Source organism: Equus przewalskii, chromosome 19 (assembly GCF_037783145.1).
Source record: "Equus przewalskii isolate Varuska chromosome 19, EquPr2, whole genome shotgun sequence".
Taxonomy (NCBI): domain Eukaryota; kingdom Metazoa; phylum Chordata; class Mammalia; order Perissodactyla; family Equidae; genus Equus; species Equus przewalskii.
This window is the reverse complement of record NC_091849.1, coordinates 44066915-44090837: the sequence shown is the minus strand read 5'-3', so window position 1 is coordinate 44090837 and position 23923 is coordinate 44066915. Positions and strand designations below refer to the sequence as shown.

The window sequence follows — 23923 nt, the reverse complement described above, 5'->3', positions numbered from 1 at the left end:
TTGAGCTTTATATGGGTGATTTTTATCTTCATTAGGCATTTTTTATATTTTCCAAGCTTTCCATGATAAACATGTATTGCTTTTATAACTAGGAAAGAAAGAGTAGCCAATAACAATATCTGAGAGTGGAATATGTTCTCTAAACTTTTGACAATGCCTAATTAACAGGACATATTTAGATATCAGGGTATTTTAGTTGATGAATTTTGAAGTTAATATAAATAGGAGATGGAGAAAATTGAGCTTCCAGAATGCTTTCAGTTGATGTGTTTAATTATACTGTTTGGCTTGTATAGATCTGTATATTAAAGTAATACTGCTGTGGAATACCCACATGTCTTGTCTGTGGACGGTGAAGACTGTCTGCCGACGTATTAGCTAAAATGTTGTTTACAAGTATAGCTAAGGGATGAAAAACAGACCATAGGAGAAAAAGTAATTCCTTTCAAATTTGCACTTGGGCTGAAATAAACAGTAATAGAGAAATGACAAAGGAGCTAATGATACCGTTGTTTCATGCACCCCAAAATGATTTTTTAAGCTTTTTAACTTTCTAATGTTTGAACGCATAGTGACACAGCTGTTATTGCCTGAGTCCCTCTGGTAAGACAGAGAGAGGGTCAGTATCCAAGTTTGAAAAGTGCTTGTCCATGTCTGGGATTAAACCCTGGGAACTGATTGTGGAGCAGCTTTGGTAACACAGAGAAACACGAGTACCAATGACTCTGCGTCAGAGAGGTTCAGAGGAGTCAAAATGCTGAGTCCGTGCTTCCCAAACTATTTGAAGTAAAGGTCCAGTTTTGGTTTTCATTATTTTGTTTTTTTACCTTACCACATTTATAAAATTTTTAAAAAGTCATAGCAATATCAAAATATTATAAAAGTTTCTAAAACTCTCATTTTCTGTTCTTATCTTATTGTAAACTGATAATAGTTTATGGTCTGGCACTGGTCATTGCACACATTTTGAGTGGCACTGATAAGAAAGCATTGTATCAGTTTAATTGGCAGTATACTGTGTTTTTTTTAGTGCTAAAATAATGGTGATCTTACATTTGATGGTATTAGATTGCTTAATTTCTCTAAAAGCAGAGTTTCTGGAATCAGACTGCCTGGTTAACTTTGGGGCGAGTCCCATGTCCTTTCTAAGCCTCAGTCATCTCAGTGAAAATGGGGATAATATTAGTGCCTACTTCATAGCATTGTTGTGATGATTAAGAAAACTCATGGAAGTTGCTTGGCAGGACATAGTAGGAGTGTCATATAAATTAAAACATATTGGGCTGGCCCTGTGGCCTAGTGGTTAAGTTCAGCATGCTCCACTTTGGCGGCCCGGGTTCAGTTCCCAGGCACAGACCTACCACTCATCGGCAGCCATGCTGTGGCCCTGACCCACATGCAAACAAATAAAGGAAGATTGGCACAGATGTTGGCTCAGAATGAATCTTGCTCAAGCAAAAAGAGGAAGATTGGCAACAGATGTTAGCTCAGGGTAAATCCTCCTCAATTAAAAAAAAAATTAAAACATATTGTCATTCTCACTCAGACTTTTTATCCTAGGAACTCAATGATAGGCCACTGTAGAGAGATAATTAGCATACCAAATCTGGTTGGAGAAGGTCACAGGAGATTACCTCTCCTTATAGACCTGGCTGTCAAGGACCAATAAACTCAAGTTTAATTCAGGGAATACCAATTGCCTGTGCATTTTCTCTTGCTAGCTCTGGGCATCTGGAATGCCTCTCAGATTGAAGGAAGGTGGTCTGTATGGGGTGAAGTAGGTGTTTAGTAAGCAATTGATACAACGTCAAGGTCTGCCTTCCCAGGGAAAGGGCTCTGATAAAAGTTAACATGGGTCATGAGGACTGTTTGGAGACTGATGTGCAAGACAGGACTCTAGTCCCCAAAGAAAACTAGAGTGCAAGCTAATAACAGGACGTTTACCCAGTCAGAAAGTATGGTGTGCATGACAGAATTCTGGGAAAGCTGTGTCTTAGTTGACACTCATTCACAAGTACATTCATATATTCTTATATATTCATGTAAGAACTTACTGTGCACATTGGATATCAGGTGAACATCTAGATTCTCTTTTGCCCTTTCTGGCTGCTAACTCATTCTCATTGGCTCTCTGCCTAGAAAAGACTGAGTTTGCAGGTTAATGATCTTTAATGGAAATAGTGGAGAAAGCAAAGACAGGGAAATAATGAAGAGTTATTTGATTAGGTAGGTTCCTCACCTGTGACTTTTGCAGCTTTTAAAAAATATCTCTGACAAATAATTTTAAAATTTAGATTAGATCTTAATGTTGGCCTAGGGAATCCTTGATTCACTGTCCTATGGGATGCATAAAAATTGGGGTTTCTCAGATGTCTTTGTTGTTCCTATCTCTCATGGCTTTATTGTTCCTCTCTCTCAATAAATTTGAAATTCTTACCCAACAGGAACCTGCCTGAAATGCAGATATGTATATTTCTCCCACTTTATCCATTGTTATTTATTTTACATTTTCCAAAGAGTAAGTAGAAACAAAATACTGAGAAACTTCTTTTTCGTTCTAGGGTTTATTACTTACTATCATATTTCTTTTAAGTATAGTGAACATACAGATTATAGGAGGAATAAAGGGCCGGGGAAGACTTACAAGGAGTAGGAAATTTGTTTTGGGGCTCAGATGTTTGTTCCTTATACATCTGCCTTATTTCCTGTGATTTCATTGGTGGTTTTGAACTCAGTGATATGGGCTGCTTGCTGTACACTGACAGTTGCTTCCATGTCATCACTCTAGTTTGTAAAAAACATTGCTTCCATTTTGAGATGAAAGGATTTCATTTTCCCAGCTGTTGTCCATGCATGCAGCCCCTCAGCAGACACTTATATCTCTGAACACTGAATAAGAATAGATTTGGTTCTATAGTTTACACACTGGCTTTGGGGTGGTCTGAAAAGATCAGAAATCTACCTTTTGATATGAAAGCTCTATAAATTCTCATAAATTTCCGTGTGTTTTAACTCCAGTCTGCATAGTGAATGTTCTTTGGATAACATGAGTTTATTGGATAGCAGTGGTCTTTTCCCCCTTAATTTCCAGATTATACGAAGTAAATAATGATATGCCAATTATTAGATTCATAGCCAGTGAAAATGAGCAGATTTTCTTCTGTGCTTTGGGAAGCTTCAGAGCAGGCTCTGTTAGAAGTCCTTTTGGGGAATGACCATGATGTATTCATACATGACATTGATCTCTGGCTCCGCCACATATGACCACTTTGTTGCATACCTTTGCTGAAGTGAGCAGAGCCATTTTCCTCTCCCAGCAGTTACAAATGCTGCTACCAGTTGTTAGTGTAGTCTCCTCTCTAGGCATGTTTAAACCGGTGGAATGGGTCAATGTGTTTTTCCTTCATGTCAGAGAAGTTACCTAAGAACTGCAGGGGAAAAGGTAGCTCAGTATTACCATTCAAATATTTTTCAAAAAATAAAACCAATTCAGTGACTTTAAAAAAAAAAGCGTTCTTTACAAAATATAATTTTGTTAAACTGTGGATTTTTTGGTGATTTCCTCCCACTCTGCTTATATATCTCAAATTCTTTTGGTATAGTGCTGAAGCAGTTAATCTTTAAAACTCTTAACAGAAACTTTCTAGGAAATATGGAGGCAACTATGCGTATACTGTTTCCTTTTATTAGTTTACATATACTTATATGAATCCTGCTTACATTTTTTCCCTCCACAACTTTCTGAACCAAGCCAAATAGGCTGCGTCAATTTATAGGGGCCTATGAATCTAGGCAGCATTAGGACCATAGAGCCATCCTTTTTCCTCACTCGCTTCCTATAGCTATAAAATTAGTCCATGTGGTGACATCTGGATTTCAATACTAGTTCCTCCTGTCTCCTCCCCTTCTAACACATACTGTTAATGCCTGAACACAGCTCGTGTCTCGTCACCCCCCGCTCCAAGTCCTGGAGTGGTGTTAAACCTTCTGCGTTGGTTCTCAGAGTACCTTTTGTTGGTGTCGTCGCTGTGGTATTCGCAAGTTGCTACCTTGTTTTACTACCTTTATTCTTTTTTTGGTTAGAGGATCCATATTTCTCTTTATCCCCTAGCTTCTAATTCAGAGTTTTATATTCACATATTTTATGTTGACCCTCTGCTGTGCTCTAGGCTGTAAAGTACGTTGGGGAATCACAGGTGAAAGCTATGAAATGTACTGCTGAGAAGCTTGAACTGCTTTGATGCTCCTTTTACTGCTGGTTGGTTATAATGTTTTCTCGTATCTTATACTGCTGAGGAATTTGTCTAAGAATTAGAATTTTATAATACTCACAATCTTGCTCTGATTTATGCTTTTAAAAATAGAATTTATTACAGTATAGATTTATAATTTTTATGATGTTGATTTTTTGCAATGTTGCCTGTGTTACTTTACTTTGTAAGTAATTTGTAAGTTACTTTGTAACATATAGGTTTAACTTTTCACAAAAGTGCTGTAACAACTTAGAGTTTATCATGGGTTGGAGCAAATGATTAGCTTAAAAGAGGCATCTGTATCCTTTACTATGTCAGACTCCTGTGTAATGGTAGGTAAGGTGTATATTCATATAAAAATTTGCTTACTTTGTGTTTGGAAGTAAATTGATTCTGGGTACTGTCCAAATTGTTTAAGAAAATTTGGATATGGAGTACCACTTTCATTTTAACAATGTGTAGATGTTCATACAACACACTATCACCCAGTTGAATCCCCTTCAATTTGAATTTGGGTCCTTGCCAAAAAAAACTCTTCTTGGATAAAAAGCTGACTGTATCACAATTGATTTTGGAAAGTAACTGAATTTAACAACTCAGAACAGTGGGCGACTTTCTCAAAGAGAACATGGCTAGAATTCTTTTAAACATGAATATCACTTAAAATGTTAGTCTAATGTTGATTTAAATGCTCATATATAACGGATGTTTAAAAGTATTATATACATATTGCTAATCTTTAAATAACAAAATTATGGATCTATATTGTAATAAATTGTAATTTTAAAAGCATAAACCATCCCTAATTTCTGAATAGGGTGTGTTCCAATGCAATATACCAAAAACTGATCGCATGCCACGTAAGAAGCGCTGTGCTAAATGCTGAAGGAAAGCAAAGATGAACAAAATACAGATCCTGCCCTCCTGTTGTTTTCTGTCTCATTTCTGTGACACATCATAAATATAAGTGTCATAAAAAAAAACAAGATGCTTAGATATTCAACCAATGGAGTGTTCAGATCGACTTAAAAGATCAAAAACAGCTTTATAAAGCACTTGGAATTTTTGGGTGACTCTTGACGGGTAAATAATATTTCAAGTGGAAAGATAGATACGTGGAGAGGGCAGGCATAGGCATTCAAGGCCGAGAGGAACAGATAAGTGTGAACATGTTCATTTGGGCAACTTCAGAACTAGTAAATAGTGCAGAATGAGTTTGCCTAGAGCTAAGAATGATGGGGGGAGAAAGGGTCATGAAACTGGAGAGGTAACTGAAGGCATACAATATAGAGCAATGTTTCTCAATGATGGTTATGCCCTCCTTCTAGTGAGAAGGGTTAGAACCTTAAAAGAAGAGAAACTAAGTGTAAATGTACATGTAAGTTTCAAAAAGCCCCACAGATACTTCTCATACGGCCTTTCAGGGGGATATGCTCCCTAAAATCGAACATCACTATATAGAACATAATTTAACAGTGTGTGCCAGACACTGTACTAAGCACTTTGCATCCATTATTCTAAGTACAATTCATAGATTAGAATTCGTAATTCTGATCACAAGCTTGTGCGTAGCGTGTTCCCTAGAATACGGAAGACTTTCAGTAAATATTTGTTGAGTGAGTAAAGGAATTAAAAAAGTAAATGTAAATGTTGTTACTGCTATTCCAGTTTTCCAGATGAGGTAAGTGAGGTTGGAAACATTAAGTGTAAGAGATCAAATGCTAAACTGCTAAAAATGTGCGTAATCTTCAAAAATGGTGGGCTGAGATGAGGGTCGGTTTTATGTCTGGAGGCTCTTTTCTCATTTGGATTAGTTTCTTTTCATCTAATTATTCATCTTGCTTCCAGACTTGTTTTTTCCTCCTTCCAATAACAAAGAGTTTAAAACTGAATCCCGTTCCTATCAAAATAATCCACTAATTCACATTAAATTTAAAAAATAAACACCCCATCATTTTTTAACATTTGTTCACATTTCTAAAATGATATTTTTAACTTAGATAACCAATTTAGATTACTTTCTAATTGGCATTATTTCCTTTACGTAACTAAAATTAAGTGAACATTGTCAGGCTTTTCAGGCAATATTCAAGTGAAATATTTCTAGGTAAAAACTATCATAATGACATTTAAATTCTGCCTAGAACTGCCTCTGCAGTCAGTTTAGTTAAACAGTTCTTTTTTCTAGATTTTTCTTTTTTCTTGTTTTTGATCCTACTGATTAACAAAGTCACGTTTTTTTTTTCCCACTCTGGCTTTCCCAGCGGTTTGGAAGTCTTTCACAAATCATCTTGTAGAGGGGTTAACTTTCTCTGTTCACAGACACCCAATAATTAAACTTTGTATTCTAGACCCCGCTCAATCTTTGGTTATCACTTGTCTAGACCTTCTTTTATTATTCTCAAATAAGAGATAGATGACTACTGAAAACACAAATGAATTATACTGAGCAGCAAAATAAATACTGTCATGCCTCCATCCTCTCATCGCCCCCCGCCCCCCCATAGAATTTTAAAGCTTAAAGTTTTGTCATTTCATTTTGCAAGGTTTGTTTTTTGTGGCATCACAGTACCTTTTACAGGTCAATTTTATTTTTTTAAGAAAAACTTGATTTTTCGAAATGAACATTCCTAAAAACTTGACTGTATTTAATTTAATGTAGTTTTAGATATGCTTGGAGAGTGGGTAAAAGATTAATAAAACATGTCTTCAGGTTATTCAATATGATACAAAAGTCTGATTGATCTCTAGGAAGAATTGATCAAAGGTTGAGTGTAGTAAGAAGGATTTTAAATAGAAAATGCTTGTCAAAAGAAATTTTGGGGGTTTTTTCCTCCTGATTTAGAATGCTAAGTAGCATTTCCCAGGCATTCCCATTCATTCATTCATTCATTCATTCATTTATTTATTTATTTATTTATTTTTTTTTTTTTGAGGAAGATTAGCCCTGAGCTAACTACTGCCAGTCCTCCTCTTTTTTGCTGAGGAAGCCTGGCCCTGAGCTAACATCGTGCCCATCTTCCTCTACTTTATACGTGGGACACCTACCACAGCATGGCGTGCCAAGGGTGCCGTGTCCGCACCCGGGATCCCTACCGGCGAACCCCAGGCAGCTGAGAAGCGGAACATGCTCACTTAACCGCTGCGCCACCGGGCCAGCCGCCAGGCATTCCCTTTTAATTATTTAAATTATGAGCCTTTTTTTAGGGTTAATTTTTGTGTTTCCCTAAGATGTCTCTCTTACGTTAATACATTCTTTGGATTTTAGAAAAGGGGTAGTATTTAATTTATTTTAGAGCTTTATAAAATACTTCCAAATACATCATTCAGTTCTATGTTTATAATTACTTACGTACTGCTGGTATATCTTTGTCTACTAAGTGCAACATCTGAACCCCCTTGAGATACTTTCTGTTGACAGCTCTTTTTCCTGTGTGCGTGCCACACTTTCCTCTTAATAGTTAGCCAGTGAGTGATTAGTTTCCTTTAAACACTGTGAGCCAATAGGCTTCCAGCTTTGCCGAGAGATCTGGGTGTGTAGTAATGCACACATTAAAAGGTCAGACAGTTTGCAAAGTCTATCTTTGCTTTCACTTCCTCACTGTCAGCTCTAGATGCACAGAACCTCGTAGCATACTATGGATGAGTAAATAACTGGGGTCCTTTCTGGGTGTGTTCAGTGTGCGGGTAACCCTGTGCATTTGTAAGCCTTACAGATCCCCAGGAATTGTTGCTGCTTTTCAAAATCTGCCACGACTCTTTTGTTCTGTCGATCTCCGTTTTACATTTCAGGTTGCTTTTTGCTTGCCACGTTTGCACCCGTCAACAGCTCTTGGTGCCCGTATTCCTGATGATTTGCCACCAGTTGCTGTTGTTTTGACACTGCCCTGGGAAGGAGGCTCTTCCACAGAGCTCCAAGTCAGGTGTCCTCCTCGAGCAGCAGCCCGCCTCCTGCTATACCGTTCCTTGGGATTGGCGGGCAGGGGGAAGAGAGCGAGTTGATGGTTGCAGCTCCAATTATATGCCACATCCACTGTTGCTTTTACCACCATTCAGTCATTTTTCTTGGCTAAGTGCTTTTCAGTTGTATGCCTTTGGTTATTTTCCAGAGTTTAGAAATGTTTGTTCTCAGTAATTTTGCCAGTTCTTCTTTTTTTTATTTTGGGGAGATTGTGTCCTGGTTCTCACTCGATCATTCCTCAAGTCCTGTTGCTTGTTTTTAGTATTAGGAAATATTTAAGTCCCTTAGAATGACATTGAAAAAGAATTTTGTGGAACTTTTTATCCCCCTAGTTTCACTTTGTCTTATAAAGGCTAATTTAAAAAAATTTATTAGGTAAAATAAATAGCAAGTACGTTAATTTGCAGTACAAATTCTTGTCAAAAATTACAATCAAAGATAGATGTGGGAGAGTAGCAGGTTCTTCATGAAATTTTTTTAGAGAGGTTCTCATCAAGAATATCATTATAATCTATGGAAAAATAACTGATAGAATTAATTATTGTATGCTGGTTATAGGAGAATTGCCCAGAAATATTTCCGAGTGCCTTCCCAAGAAATGTATAAAGGGGTAACAAACTACATCAGAAATTAACCTCTGCTCTGAATATATTTGCAGTTTCCCTCAAAGAATGAAATATTGATCTCTGAAATATTAAATAATGCACACCTAAATTTTTGAGATTCTAAGCTGTGTACCTATCTTTTGGTATCCAAGTGTAATATAAGAAAGGTTGATTATTTTAATATCAATAACAACAATAATTGCTATTCATTTACTTATTCACCCATTCATTCACCAACTGTTGAGAACCTACCATATGCCAAACACTGTTGCAGGTGCTTGGGATATTTCATTGCAGACAAAACAAATAAAAGTTCTCATCTTCATGGAGCTTACCTTCTAGGGGAACAACTGATCATTTTTTGAGTGCTTACTACGTGCCAGTGTTTTAGACATTTTGCATGTATTAATTTATTTGAGCTTCAGCATAATCCTTAGATAGACACTATCCCATTTTATAGATGAAGAAACTGAAGGAAAGATATATTAAGTAATTTGTTCAAGGTCGCACATACAGTTTGGGGAATGGTAGAACTGAGATTTAAACCATCCAGGCAGACTGTCTTCAGCATCTGTGTTTTTAACTACTAATCCGTATTGTCACTCATGCAAATTCAAATCATCGAGTAAACTCAGAAGCACATAGAATCCAGTCAGGTGACTTAAATGAGTGTTGCAACAGAGGAGTGTTGAAACATTGACTAGTAGTGTTTGTGGCAAACATTGCTGTTCAGCTGCAATGAATTGTTGTGGTGTAGACGTAGACCCACACCACCTGTCTGTTGGTTGTCGTACTGTGGAGGATGCGTGTTGCTGTGATGCTGAACGCTATGCCACCGGTATTTCAAACACCAGCAGGGTCACCCATGGTGGACAGGTTTTAGCAGTTTCCAAACTAAGACAGACTAGGAAGAAGGACCTGGCCACTGACTTCTGAAAAAATTTGCCATGAAAACCCTGTGAATAGCAGCAGAGCATTGTCTGGTGGAGTGTCAGAAGGTGAGAGGATGGCACAAAAAGACCGGGCAGGGTTCCTCTGTGCTGCACACAGGGTTGGTAGGAGTGAGAATCCACTCCATGGCACTAACAACAAGGACTTAGTATTATCTTTTTTTTTTTCAAGAGAAGTTGGAAGTCTTCATTTTTATATGAAATCTGATTTTTAAATGTTGCAGGATAACTAAAAATTTCAAAAACTCTATACAAGCCAAATAAAACATATTCAGAGGCTGGATTTGACTCAAGGTCTGCTATTTTGCATACCTTACTCACATTTGTAATACTATCATTAGTATGATGGGTCTAAGCCTGTGTCCTTAGCCTTAGACTAAGGAACACTTCAGATAGGCATCTGAAACTGAACTCTTTGGCTTATCCCTCAAATTCCTGTTTGCCTGCAAATGTTTTATTTCTTATGTGGCGATACTGCCTTCTAGCCAGTACCAAAGCAAAAACCATAAAGTTACCCTTGAATTCTTAATTTCTCTCCCTCCTTCTCCTCACTTTCTCTCTGCCCCTGCCTCACACACACACATACACCTTTTTCTTGCCTTCTGCCCTGCTTATGCTTTATTCTGCCTAGAATACTCTTTTCCTCTTTCATACTCTTTCCCCACCCCTCCTTTTCTGGTCCGTCTTGCCCATTACAGTATGACCTCCCTGAGGGTGAAGACCACATTTTAGTCATCGCTGCATTCCCAGGCTCTGGTGTAGTGTCCAGTATGCTGGAGATCCTCTCAGGCATTTGGGGTAAGGTATAGTCTATGGGTTTGTTTCTCCTGACAGTAGGACTAAGGTAATGTCTGTTAGTAATAATGGGGCATTTTCTAAGAGCTGTATTTAGGTAGAGGTTTTGTTTTGCTATTGCTTTAAATTTGGTTAAATAAGAGTGTCTGCATCAAAAGTGTTTAATTATATCGACAATCATCATCTACTGAAATGCAATCTGTACAAAATTCTGCCATTTGTATGATTGGATCTTTTGCAAAGCTATTGAAAGGTATTCTTGCCGTACTTTGGAAATTATATTCAGCACATTCCTAGAGAAGCTTTCAGTGAAACTTGGTATGCGTATCTGTTTAACATCTTTCTTAGCTTGTATCACCTCTGATAAACAAAAATCTCATGCCCTTCTTTAATATTATTTTAAATTTTAGAATGAATTAAATATGGCAAAAACAATTCACAGCCTTTTTTAATAGGCTTTTTCAAACTCATAATTCCCTAATGGCATAATTCTCTCACCCTGTTAATTATCCCATTTCAGAAAATATGTTTTAAATCTTCCGACTCATCTCAAAAAAGCTTGTTGTTCACCATCCTATTGTAACTAAAAATATCATTCTATCAGGCAACACCACCAAATACCCAGGTGGTTCGATCTGATTTCTCAAAAGATCTTATTGTCTGGTTCATTGTACTTCTGGTCATCATCCTCCTGTGATAATTCTTGGTCATTTCTGTAGCTACATAGATGATCCTTCCAGTGCCCTGGTCTTTCACTTTCTTCATTACCTCTTCTCCAGTGATGCTGTCCTCCAGCTTGCTTCCACCATTAATTCCCATGGTCATACCTGAGACCTTGCTGTTAACAATAGCTGCAACCCCTCCACAACTCCAACTTTTAAAGTATTCTACTCTGCAGTCACCACCTCCCCTTATCCCTCACTTAATTTTAGATTTCACGATCAGTAATTGTAATCATTCCCTTGCAAATGTGCTTGGTTACCTTGGCCTTTTCCCCTTTGTCTTGTTCACTGGCAAAACCCAATGCTGATTAAAGTCTGCTTTCCACCAGCTTTCAGCCTGCACTCTTGCAGCTAAATATCACTGGACAAAACTGTACACCTGTGCTGATTGGTCTCACATTACATTCATGACCAGCAACTTCAGATGAGTTTTTACTGGTGCTCTGTGAGATATATATATATAAAATATAATACATATGTAATATAAAATATAATATATATAATGTATAAAGTATAATATGTATAGACATATATATATATATATATATATATGTATTTCCCCCTATTTCATTCACTGTCCCAATCTCCTGGATAAGGTATTATACTTTTTTTTTCCTTTTAATCTCTAACAACTTCTTTCCCATTCTCATTCTCAGCTTACAGCATTCTTCCTGCTTCTCTGAGAAAGGTGAAGTAAATAGATCATGCTTTCACCCTCTTCTTCCACATCTGCTCTTCCTCCTACCTATATACGCACATGCATGCCTACCCTCCTGTTACAGTGGCTTGACTGTCCATTCTCCAGTCTAAAGCCAACCTCACCACTTGTTCTTTAAATTCCATCCCCGCTCACCCACACAAGGACACCAGCACTTCTGTCTTCTGCATCATCACTTGCCCACTCTCTACTGAATTATTCTTATCGGTATAAAAACATGCTCTTGTTTCTCCTCTCTGAAAACTCCCCCTTTTCTTTTTGACCTCCTTTCTCTAGCTGCTTTTCTTACTGCAAAACTCAAAAGAGTTGTTTATGTGGGCCATCTCCATTTCCTGCTTCCTCATTCTCTTTTTCTAACAGTCTAATTCTTGCTCTTTTAGTTCATATTTTCTTCTTGTTTCTTTCATAGTAAGAACCTGCTTACCAAAAACCTCAGTATATTTACTTATTTATTCAGTCCTCTAATACATAAAACATGGTTGCAGGATTGCTATACCAGTACCTCTACCAAAATAAACCCACTTAGTAAAGTTCAAGACTGAGCACTTTCCCCTTAAGAATGAAACCAAGTCATGCTCCTTTCACCATGTGTCCTGATCATGTTGTGTTGGACGCCCTAGCCATTGCAGTAAGATAAGATAAAAAATAAAAGGCATAGCAAATGAAAAGAAAAACATAAAACTGTCTTTATTTGCAGACAATATAATTATATACATAGAAATTCCTATAGAATTTGGTTTAAAAGTTTCTAGAATTAATAAGTGGATTTAGCAAGGAAAAGGACACAGTGTCAATCTACAAAAATCAATTGTATTTTTACATAGTAGCAATGAAATTAGAATTTTGAAAACAACTTTTAAAATAGCATTAAAAACATAAAATACCTATGGATAAATTTACCAAAAATATGTGTAAGGCCTGTATGTCAAAAACTACAAAGTATTGATTCAGTAAGCTGAATTAAAGTAGACCTAAATATATCAAAAGAGATCCTTTGTTTGTGGATTGGAAGGATCAATATTGTTGACCATCATTTCCCCCAAATTGAGCTATAGATTCATCGCAACCCCAATTAAAAGTCCAGCGGGCTATTTTAGAGACATTGACAAGCTCATTCTAAAATGTATATGAAAATGCAGACTGTGATATTGGGATAAGGATAGACATATAGATCATTGGAACACAATAAGAATTGCAGATAGAGAGCCACATATAAATTCAGTTGGGTTTCAGCAAGTTGACAGGGTAAGTAATTTGATGTGGAAAGGATAGTGTTTTTAACAAATGGTGCTGAAACAACTGGATATCCATGTAGAAAAATAATGACTCTCAACCCGTTTTTCATACCTTATATGAACATTAACATAAAAGCTAAAATTATAAAAATTCTAGAAAAGAATATAGGGAAAAATCTTTATAACCTGAGGATAGACAGGAATTTCATAGGTAGAATACAAAAAGCAAGAAATGTAAAAGAAAAATCGATAAATTGAACTTCACCAACATTAAAAACTTCTACTGTTTGAAGGATAATGTTAAGAAAATAGAAAGGCAAATTACAGACAGAAAATACTTGTAATATATATATATATCTGACAAAGGATTTATATTTAGAATGTATAAGGTACTCATCAATCAGTGATAATGTGACAAACAATCCAATCTAAAATGGATAAAATTGTAAAGACACTTCGAAAAAGAGGCTGGTGGTGATTCTGTCTTCATCTTACTTGACCTTTCAGTAACATTTGGTACAGTTATACATTCTCTCTTAGGTGAAACATTTTCATTTGGCTTCTGGGCCTCTCTACATTCTCTTATCTTCCTCAGCCTCCCTTGCTGGCAGTTAATCTCAATCTGGAGTCCCCCTGATGTCAGTCACTAGCACTGTTTTGCCTTTTCCCTACTCTCACTTGGGTGCTCTTTTCCAGGATCTGGCTTTAAATACTAAATATATGCTGATGAGTTCAAAATTTCTATCTCTAGCCCAGACCTCTTAACTGGTCTAGAGATTTGTGTGTCCAGCTTCCAGTAGCCTTTGTAACTAGTCTCTCTGCTTCTGTGTTCTCCCTAGAGTTTAATCTTAACAGAGCAGCCAGAAGGATCGTTTTAGATGTTACGTCAGATGATGTCGCTCCTCTGCCCAAAGGTCTCCAGTGTTTTCTTGTCTCACTCAGTGTGACAGCCGGACTCCTCACAGTCACCTGTCAGGCCTTGCAAGATCTAGTCTCCCACCACATTTCCAACCTCACCCCTATCACTTTAACTCTTACTCTGTGCGTTCCTGCCTCATGGGCCTCCTTGCTCTTCCATGAACGAGCCCAGGGAGTTTTGCCTCTGGGCCTTTGTACTTGCCACCCCCTTTGCATAGAACATTCTTTCCCACCGTCCCTGCCTGTCTTGCTCCCTCACTTCCTACAGATCACCTTCTCAATGGACTCTTCCCCGACCACTCTGTTAAAAGTGTCAGTTATTCCTCTTCCTTCCCTCTGGCACTTCTTATGATCACATGCCGTACTTCTGTCTTTTCCTTATTTATTTATCTCCTTCCCCTAACCAGAATATAGTTCTAAGGTGATAAAGATGATTTGAGACTGTTTTCCTTTCCTTTGTCTTCCCACTGCTGTATCCTCAGCTCCTCAAATATGTCCTAACACATAGCCAGTGACCAATAAATATTTGGGTTCTTACTGCAAAGTATCAAGACTGCTGTCTTCTGTGGCTTGTAAACTGAGAAGGCAGTTGCACACGGCTCTCAGGGATGATAGCGTTATAGACATAAGAATATAACCACCTAGACGGTGGTTTGTTTTGTTTTGGTTTAAATACTGGCATTAGGTATGTCTGATAAAATTCATTTATTTAGAGAAAAAATATTAAAGAAGAAAAATAGCAAGTTCTATTTTTCCAGAATTACTCATGGTTCCACTGTTAAAAAAAAAAGAAATAAAAAAGCTAAAAACTCTGTTTACATGCACATATTCTGTACACACATACGTACTTACACTACATCCCATAAACAAGGTAGTTTGGGTTTATGACAGTATTTTAGAAGAATTTAGAGGTATTAATACTTTGATATTTTTGGCTTACAAAGGCGGTGTGTTCCCCCAACAAAAAAAATTGAATTCCTGAATTGCTGAGGAGGAAGCAGTTTCATTTCTCATAACAGTGGTTCTCAAAGTGTGGTCCCCACAGACCGCTGATGGGCTCCCAGGAGTCTCTGGGTGGTCTGCCAGCTGGTTTCTTCTATGGTTTCTAATATGACAGTGTCTGTAGTCTGTTTTATGGCATGGATTAATAATTTACTTAATGACATTTCTAAAGTATTTTCTCAGATGCCATTCTTCCCATGACTAACGATGAGGTTACTTCTCAGTGGCGAGTGGGTGTAGGTGGAGTTGGTGGTCCACTCATTCCTTTTTCCTCTCATGAAGTAATCCGTAATGTGAAATTGAGAACTGCTACCTTAGAGATATCAACTGTTCATATGATTATTAAAACTTTGAGAAGTCCTTCACTGGCAGTTTGAAACACTAAAATATGTTTTTTTTTTAACTTTAAAATGACTCTCCAGTTGGCCAAAGTGTGGTGACTGTTTTCCTACTGGAAGAGATCATGTCCAAGAACCTAAGACCTAAAATATTACTTTCAGTTGACAGCATAGGATCACTTGGCCTGAAACCCAACAAGCCTGGATTTATTCCTGACTCCATCACCTGGTAACTATGAGACCTCAGATCAAGTTATTTTCCAATATTTAACATCGGTAAAATATTGAAGTATTCATTATACCATATTTATGTTCCTAGAACAGTGTCCAACACATTTATTCATTCAATAAAAATGTTTTGACTGTCTACTCTCATGCTAGGTGCTGGGGATACGTAATAGGATAAGATGTAACTCCCGACCTGAAGGCATTTTGCGGATAAGTGGTAGAGATAGGAAAGGAGAGCCACCCTTCTGGTTCAGTGCCCTCGTTTGTTCCATAGTGCTCTGGGCATTCCGAGAACAGGGGATTAGGGAAGGTTTCCTGGAGGATATGAAGTTTGAGCCAAGTTTCAAAGATTGAGTGGAGTTAGCTAAACAAAATTGGGAAGATTATTCCAGCCTGATGGAACCGTAGGTTCACAGACATACCAGCAGGACTTGTGTGGAGAGCTTTTGGTCTGGTAGCAGAGAACAATGCCTAGGAGGATGGGTAGGAGATGAAGATGGAGATTTGTTTTGGACAGGGACTTAAGAGATCAATAAATGGATACTGCCACTGCCACTGCCACTGTTTTACTATTAGTGTTATCATTTTAGGTGGCTGTACAAATGAATGGGAATTATAGCAGCTCCACTTAAATGAAATAATTTAGCTCACTTTGTTGAAAATATAAGTAGAGGAAAAAATGTCTTTTTCTTGACTCACATACCTGAAATTAATAAATTCCTTTTTGAAGTTGCATATTTCTGAGTTTCTCATTTTTTAGAGAGGCAGTGAGTGGTTCTTGAAAGCCTGTCCACTTTGGAAGACCGATTTGTTTGTAGCTTCAATACATGAAGTTAATTTTCTTCAGTGAGTAAAAACTCAATTTTTCAATGTCCAGTGTGTCCCAACAATGACAGATTTGAATTAGTGAAAGCTGAATGAATGTGATTTTATCAAATAGTAGTTATGCATAGCTATAATCAAGTCATATTTATTTATGAATTTTCTTATTTTGGTTCAGCCTTGGAGATGTGAGTATGGTCTCCCACACTGGGATAGGCTCCTTAAAGGCAGGCTGGGACTCCTTGCTTTCATTTTCCCATTCTCTTTTATTTGTAACTCTAAATAGCATCTAACCGAGTGTTCTGCACAGAGAAGAAACCAAATGTTCAGAATCTTGTCAGAAAGGGACTTTTAATTTACATGTAAGTCTGATTATTGCTCCCTGTGGGAATTTTGCCTGAGAAGGAGAAGAGCTATGTTAAAAGAACTAACAACATGAAAACTACTAATTTCTCTTTGTGTGTGTGTGTCGTTTCTCTCATTTTCATGAATGGAGAATAGAAGGAAATTGATTAGAAATTAATTAAGTTAAAGATTTTGCATTCTCTTTATAATCTGCCTTGGTTTTTGTTGTTTGTTTTTAGACGTACAGCTCCCAGAAGAGTGTGCTTTTTAGGGGATAATCCTAATTAACCAATGAGACAGAAAAGGTCCTTTTTACATGGGCTGAATACCACACAGTTTTAAATGTTTAGAAAAGGAGGACGATGCCATTTTGTAAAATCCTTTTTTGAGCAAAATGTTAGAAAGGGATAATTCTTCAGTTAAAATAATTATATGGCTATAGTTTCTCCTAATAATACCATCTACGAAGTGCCTGCTCTGTCTAGGCGGATGGCAAGCACCCTCACCATGTGTGAGCACTTCGCATGCATTTACCACTGTAAGGTGGAATTAGATTACGTGGATTTTTAAGTAAGTTTGACTTTTTAAAAAGTCTTTTAATTCAAATTTTGTATTCTCTACCATAATGTATCTGTGTGTATTTCAGTGCAGAAATAATGTTGTAATTGCTTACTATCTAATGCAGTCAGCTCCTCTAGAAGACGCGCTGCACGTTTCTTCTTCGCTTTCTCTCACCTACGGCACGGGCCTGCATCTTTGTACCCTTCTAGGAGAAGCCCATGATCATCTTACAGTGACCCTAAGGAGAAGTAATTCTTATTAGCTCATATTTTAAATGAGGAAACAGGGGCCCAGAAAGACAAGTGTACTGAGTCTTGAAAATATACGGGTATCTTTATAATGTCCCATTGGCATGAGACAATTTTACCTGGTTTCAGGACTTGTGGCTAGTGAGGATTTAGATGTTTAGATTTAAAAAAAAGGTGTGGGATAAGAATAAGGGCATGTTTTTTCTGTATTTCCCGTGTTCTCGGAAATTTTCATTTCATAAGCAGTTTTTTTGATTTAGGAAGTTTGCTATTTACTATTCATTAATTTTGGAGGTTTATAAAGAAATGCATCAGAGTTAAACTTTGAACTTACTGACTTGTAAATTAATGAAATAGTGCAAATCTATTAAAAGCTTATCTGTTATTGATCATATAAGGAACTATAAACTAAAGAAGTAGATATCCTGGAAACCTGAGTTAAGCTTTACATATGGATGACACTTTTCTTTAAAACAATTAATTTTTAAAATCGACATTTACTAGTACTTTGCATAAGTGTTTTCTTACTTTTGATGAGTACACAAGGGATTAGTTAAAAGGGAAATTGTTGAAGATAGTATGCACATGTTGGTTTATAGTTTTATAATGTTTTATAATATCTTGTGGAGCCATATCTTAGAAAGTTCTAAAATGTCCTACAGTAAATCAGTATACCCCGTGCATTACTTCATCCCCATTGATAGTATTTCCCATTTTACCACTTTTATCCTTGAATAAACTTGATGAAATATCAAGAAGTTCTTTTGAGTCTACCTCCAAAACATATCTCCCATTCATCTACTACTTCCCATTTCCAGTGCCATCAAGACCTACCCATTTCTCCTTTAGAGTACCGCAGTAGTAACCTCACTCTCTTCTTGCCTCCACTTTTGCTCTATTTCCATCCATTCTCCTTACAGCAGCAAGAGTTCTGAAAGTGCAGTCACACCTTGCCATTTTCCTATTTAGGTCTCTGTTTACCAAGAACAGTCTGGTTTAAGCCATTTATCCAGGTGATATTAATAATATCCTCATTCACACTCAAAAAAGAGTACTAATTTTGAGAAATAATGTGGCCAACCAACTTAAAGCTCCTGAGTGGTTTCCATTGCACCTAGAATCAGTTCAAACTTCTTACAGTAGCCAATGCTGTCCTCCATGAGTTGACTACTACCCTTTTCTCTGTCCTCATTTATTCATTCTTATTTTTCTTTAACTCGCAATTTCCTCTTCAAGACGAGTTTGGTATCTGAGGGTCTTTACACGTGTTCTTCCTTCTACCTGGTGTACTGCTCTCCACCACTCCCTTCCCACTAGTGAGTGCCCTTTGAATGGCTAGAGCCATGTAATCCTTGAGGTCTGAAGTCTCAGCTAAAATGTCACCCAGTAAGAGAGGCATTCCTTGACCGGCTTGCCTAATATCAATGCCTTTCCTGTCATAGGCTCTATTTCAGCAAGCGAGTTTTTTCTTTATATCATTGATTTTTCCTGGTAAAGTTTTTCATTTATTGATTTATTTCTTCCCTATCATCATGGAAGCTCCTTGAAGGGAGGGACCATGGCTGTTTTTTTCGATGATACCCTTGCTCCTAGTACAGTGCATAGTGTATAGTAGGCACTCAATAAATATTTATTATTTGTTGAATAAATGAATGGAGACAAATTGAAAGCCAAAGCTTGCTTCAGTCTTGCTTCTATAGGACAAGAATCAACATAGCCACCTGCTCTCTCTTGAGATTTTTTTGCTAAAATCAATACTAACTCGCTTTTGAAATAGAAGAAATAATTTGCACATCAAGAGCTTGATGCTGCATTTTTTGACCACACATATAAAGGAGGGAAAAATCTCTCAAGAGAGGAGAGGGAGAATAATTAATTTAACTGTAACAAGCTCAAAGCTTGTGGTTCATTGTGGGTTTGTATTCTGGGTTTCCTTATCACTGTCAATATATTTAATTAATTGTACATCTTAAAGTTGTGGGGCTTCTCTCTCATTCAGTAGGATTATTGGTAATCGATATCATCTAGTTCATTATTTGGGAGCACATGAGACTCTAGTGCAAATACAATATTTAGTGTGTTGTTCAAGTGTGTGAATTTCTATTTGAAAAAGGTGTTTTGTTTTTTTGAAAGGTGTTTGTTTTTGAAAGGTGTTTTGTTTGTTTGAAAAAGGTATTTGTTTTATAAATACTGCAAACAAAATCAGTATTTGTAAGGGTAAAAGCATTAGGAGAAGATAGGACTTTGCAGGTATATACTTTGCAAGTAAATGTAAAGTTCTGAATGCTGTTTTAGTAAGATAGTTTATAAAGTCGTATCAAAACTTCTGAACAGCTAATATGACTAATCATGTCTTTTTCCAAACTGTTCTTTATCTGCATGTACATGTAAGGATTGCATATTTAAACTCAAGTTTATGTTGACTTTTGAATGCTGCTTTTTTGTTTTGTTTTACAGCATAGCATTTTTTTCTGACACAACATAGTTTTCATAGTTTCCCCATGATACTGTAGACCAGGGGCCAGCAAATGATGGCCTGTGGGCCAAATCTGGCCCTTTGCCTATATTTATAAACAGAGTTTCATTGGAATGCAGCCATGCTCATTCGTTTATGTATTGTCTTAGGGCTATTTTCATGCTACAGTGGCACAGTTGAGTAGATGCAACAGAGAGTGTATGGCCTGCAAAGCTGAAAATGCTTACTATTTAGCCCTTTACACAAAAAGTTTGCTGACCTCTGTTGCAGACCATATGAAGGCAGTGACTGTGTCTGATCTGTTCATCACTGTTCATCTTCTTAGGGCCCTGCTGGAGTCAGACCAATTCCAAAATTCTGTTGCTGGTTAAAAAAGCTGAAAGCCTTTATTCTTATTTCCATAACCGTTGTACTAAATTTGGAATATCTTGTAAATTTTATTCAAGTATGGCAAAGATAAATCCTACTTGTCTAATAAAATTTTCTTAGTTATGCATGTCAGAGTTTTTTTTTTAAGTAAACAAATTTAATTAAATTTACTTAAACTGATGGAAACAAATTTCAGAGCAAAAACTAAATTCTTTACTATTATAGAAATACTCATAAATCAGTCCTAGCAAGTAGTTCTTATTTCTTCCTTCAATTTTGACATTTGCTGTTTTATTATTGATTTTTGTTTAAAGTCTTTCACACCTTACTAAAGTAGATTTGAAATGTTTAGACAATGCCCATCCACATATTAAAACACTTTTCTTCCCAGAGGAAATATAGTAATTTATTCTTCTAGGGGTGTTGTGACTTAAATGCATCTTTTTCTTCCTGTTTCTTGATCCAATGTAATTAAATAATAGATTTTATTTCATAACTTTTCAGAAGGAATAAAGAGGAAATTATGTTCAGCAGACTTGTTTATTTTTTTCCATGCCCTTCTAAAGTTTAAATGGGATCCTTTCTCTTTGCTCTAAAGGGAAGTGAAATAGCCCTTTCAAATCAGTGTTCTTGGGAAACGAATGTTAATTTAAAAATACACTTTAAAGAACGGAAACAGTTTTTCCCTGGAAATATCTGATGCTTAAATCTAAGTTAGATGCTACTCTGAAAATAATGCTAAGATTCTTCATAACTATTCAGTCACTTAAAAATCAGTGCCATAAAAATGTACATACACAGTGAAGTGTAATTTGTCTAGTTGTCAACTTAGTCCTTATCGAATAAAGTTTATACCAAAAGAACTGTTTAAACCTTTAGAAGTCATACCTTCTCTTCAAATTGTTTTTGTATGCCTTGTCTGCTATATTCACATATCTTGTTTATGTTGAGAAGTAGTTTTCTCTTAACATTATAAAAAAGAATTGCAGATTTAGAGTGGAGAAGCCCTGATGCCTCAGACAAAATAGCACCAGGGGATGCTTTCATATTTGCATAGAACGTGATAGCTATTTGTGTATATTTTAAACCCAAAAGTGAACTCACGTTCACTTGCCTGAATAATACTTGGCCAACCAATATTATTCAGTGTTTTGGGTACAATGAAGTAGAAATTGTTAAATTTCTACTGTTTTTATCCTGGCGAAATATTCATTTCTGATTATTATGAAAAGTGATTTAAGAAATGAATCTCCTAACACAGATCAGCTCCCCTAATCATTGGGTATTTCATTTTCATTGACAGTTCCCATACCCATCTATATATGAGCTATTGATGGGTATTATATGTACACCTCTTCCATTTTACAACCTGTCATAGGTGTTTTTTAATGCTAGGAAAACCTGTATAAAGAAGAAAGCATTTAAATTTTGGGGAGGCCTTGAAAAGTTAATTTGAGTACCCTTCAGAAAAGCTAGCCAGCAGTTTCTGTATCAAGTCCAGGAAGCCAAATTTTAGACCTTTCACATTACAGTCATGTGCTGCATAATAGCGTTTCGGTCAATGACGGGCCACATATGAGACGATGGTCCCATAAGATTAGTGCCATATAGCCTAGGGTGTAGTAGGCTGTACCATCTAGGTTTGTGTCAGTGTACCCTCTAACGTTCGTTCACCGACAAAGTTGCCCAATGATGCATTTCTCAGAACATATCCCCAGTCATCAAGTGTCTCAAGACTGTGTATAAGTTATGGTGCTTATCTCATAGTTCTTTGATTTTCAGCATAAACTTTAATTCTTTGATTTTTCAGCATAAATTTGTTTAACTTATGTAAAGTAAAATTTTTATAGTAATTACGGTATCTGCCGCCATTCATTTCACATCTTAGCTGAAAAATAAGCGCAGTGTGTAAACTGCATGAGATGAGGAACCATGTTTTGACTTTCTTCTTGCTGTTGTTCATTTGCTTTCTTTGCTTTGCTTCTGATTCGCATAGTTTCCAGTTCAGAGCCCAGAGATTGGCCTGTAGTAGGTGCTCAGTAAATATATATTGAACAAACCAGGGACCAGTGTTCAATTAAAAATAATAGATTTGTAACCTCCATGCTTGCTTTTTCATTTTAGCCTCACCTACAAGACTATAGTTTGAAGATTTGCCCTTCTATGACCTCTCTCTTAGTAATATCACTGCCCCGAAAATCCACAGAAAGAAAGAAAAAACTAGTATTTGTTGGGCAGACACTATGTTTTAAGGCATTATCTTTTCTATGTTTTATCCTTGTTTTGCCCTCACTTATTCTTTTTAACATACCTTCAAGGTAACTGCTGTTATTCCTAGGTTTGCTTGTTTGTTTGTTTTGGTGAGTTAGTACAATCTCCGCTATGTTTAGCTCTTGGCCGCCTTCCTATGGAGCCAGCACTAGGACCCAGCAGTCCTCAGCCCTCCTCCCTGTGCCTGTTCCCCTGCACCAGTCGTGCAACTTCTTGTCTTATGTGGCTTTTGCCAAATTGTTTAACTACCGTTTCACTTCATTCTAACACACACTAATGGAGAGGCTGCATTCTGGAAGGAAAGCCGTCTTCTTGTAAAGAGATCTTTACAAAATAGAGCAGTAAATGAGAAGCTGGATGAAGTCCAACAAAGTCCCCAGGAAAGCACAATGGAAAGGGGTGATTAGGTCTGTGTTTGAGTTAGAGGAGACCTCAGAGAGGCTCTGACACCTCACTTGCATTTTTAAAGGCAATAGGGTTTTGTCTTCTCTGTGCTGCTTGCTTTCTCAGAATGTGACTGTGTGAATGTTGTTGGATGGTTGTACCATTTTATCCTGATGTGAGTGAATCTCTTAGGAATTTCCTGGTTTTGATTTTAGTAACAAATCTAAAACATTTTCCCTGCTTACCAAATTATCAGTAGACTCTTTTTTCCTTTTCTTATAGAGATTGTTATTTCACCTTACTCCTAATCAAGAATGAGTCATCCCTAAGCAGTGCAGTATCTTATGCTTTTATAGAGCTTCATAGTTCTCCAGGTGCCTGTACTGCATTATTTCATTTGATCTTCACAATGACCTGTGAGTGTAACAAGATCTATACTATATCACTTTCTTGAGCCTTTTTTTAATAATCTTTTTAATTCTTTAGTGGAATATGGGACTGACATTTGAGCCTAGGAAAACCTGACTTTTCATTTAGTTTTACATACACTATAACCTAATTTGATAAATACTATATACAACATTTATTGGTTTTCCTATGCAATCAATGTTTGGATACAAATTTGAATAAGGGCTACTTTCTCTGACAGACAGGGGGAAGTATATACAAATTATCTCTATTCATCATATAATAAAAGCATAGAGCAGGTTGGAAATGGATAG

The 23923-nt window shown here is 36.8% G+C and overlaps 1 protein-coding gene across 27 annotated transcripts in view; it reads left to right on the top strand.

The window, feature by feature from the left end:
• SUPT3H (SPT3 homolog, SAGA and STAGA complex component) overlaps positions 1 to 23923 on the top strand; it is a 465747-nt gene that overhangs the window by 277125 nt on the left and 164699 nt on the right. Inside the window, exon 1 of one of the 27 annotated variants that reach the window (XM_070586125.1) lies at positions 16806 to 16909. The exons of 25 other annotated variants lie outside the window; for them this stretch is intronic. The gene's annotated coding sequence lies outside the window, so the exon portion shown is untranslated. Of the gene's footprint in view, positions 1 to 16805; positions 16910 to 23923 lie in introns of those variants that run through there. One more of the 27 variants, XM_070586129.1, reaches the window with a different exon arrangement.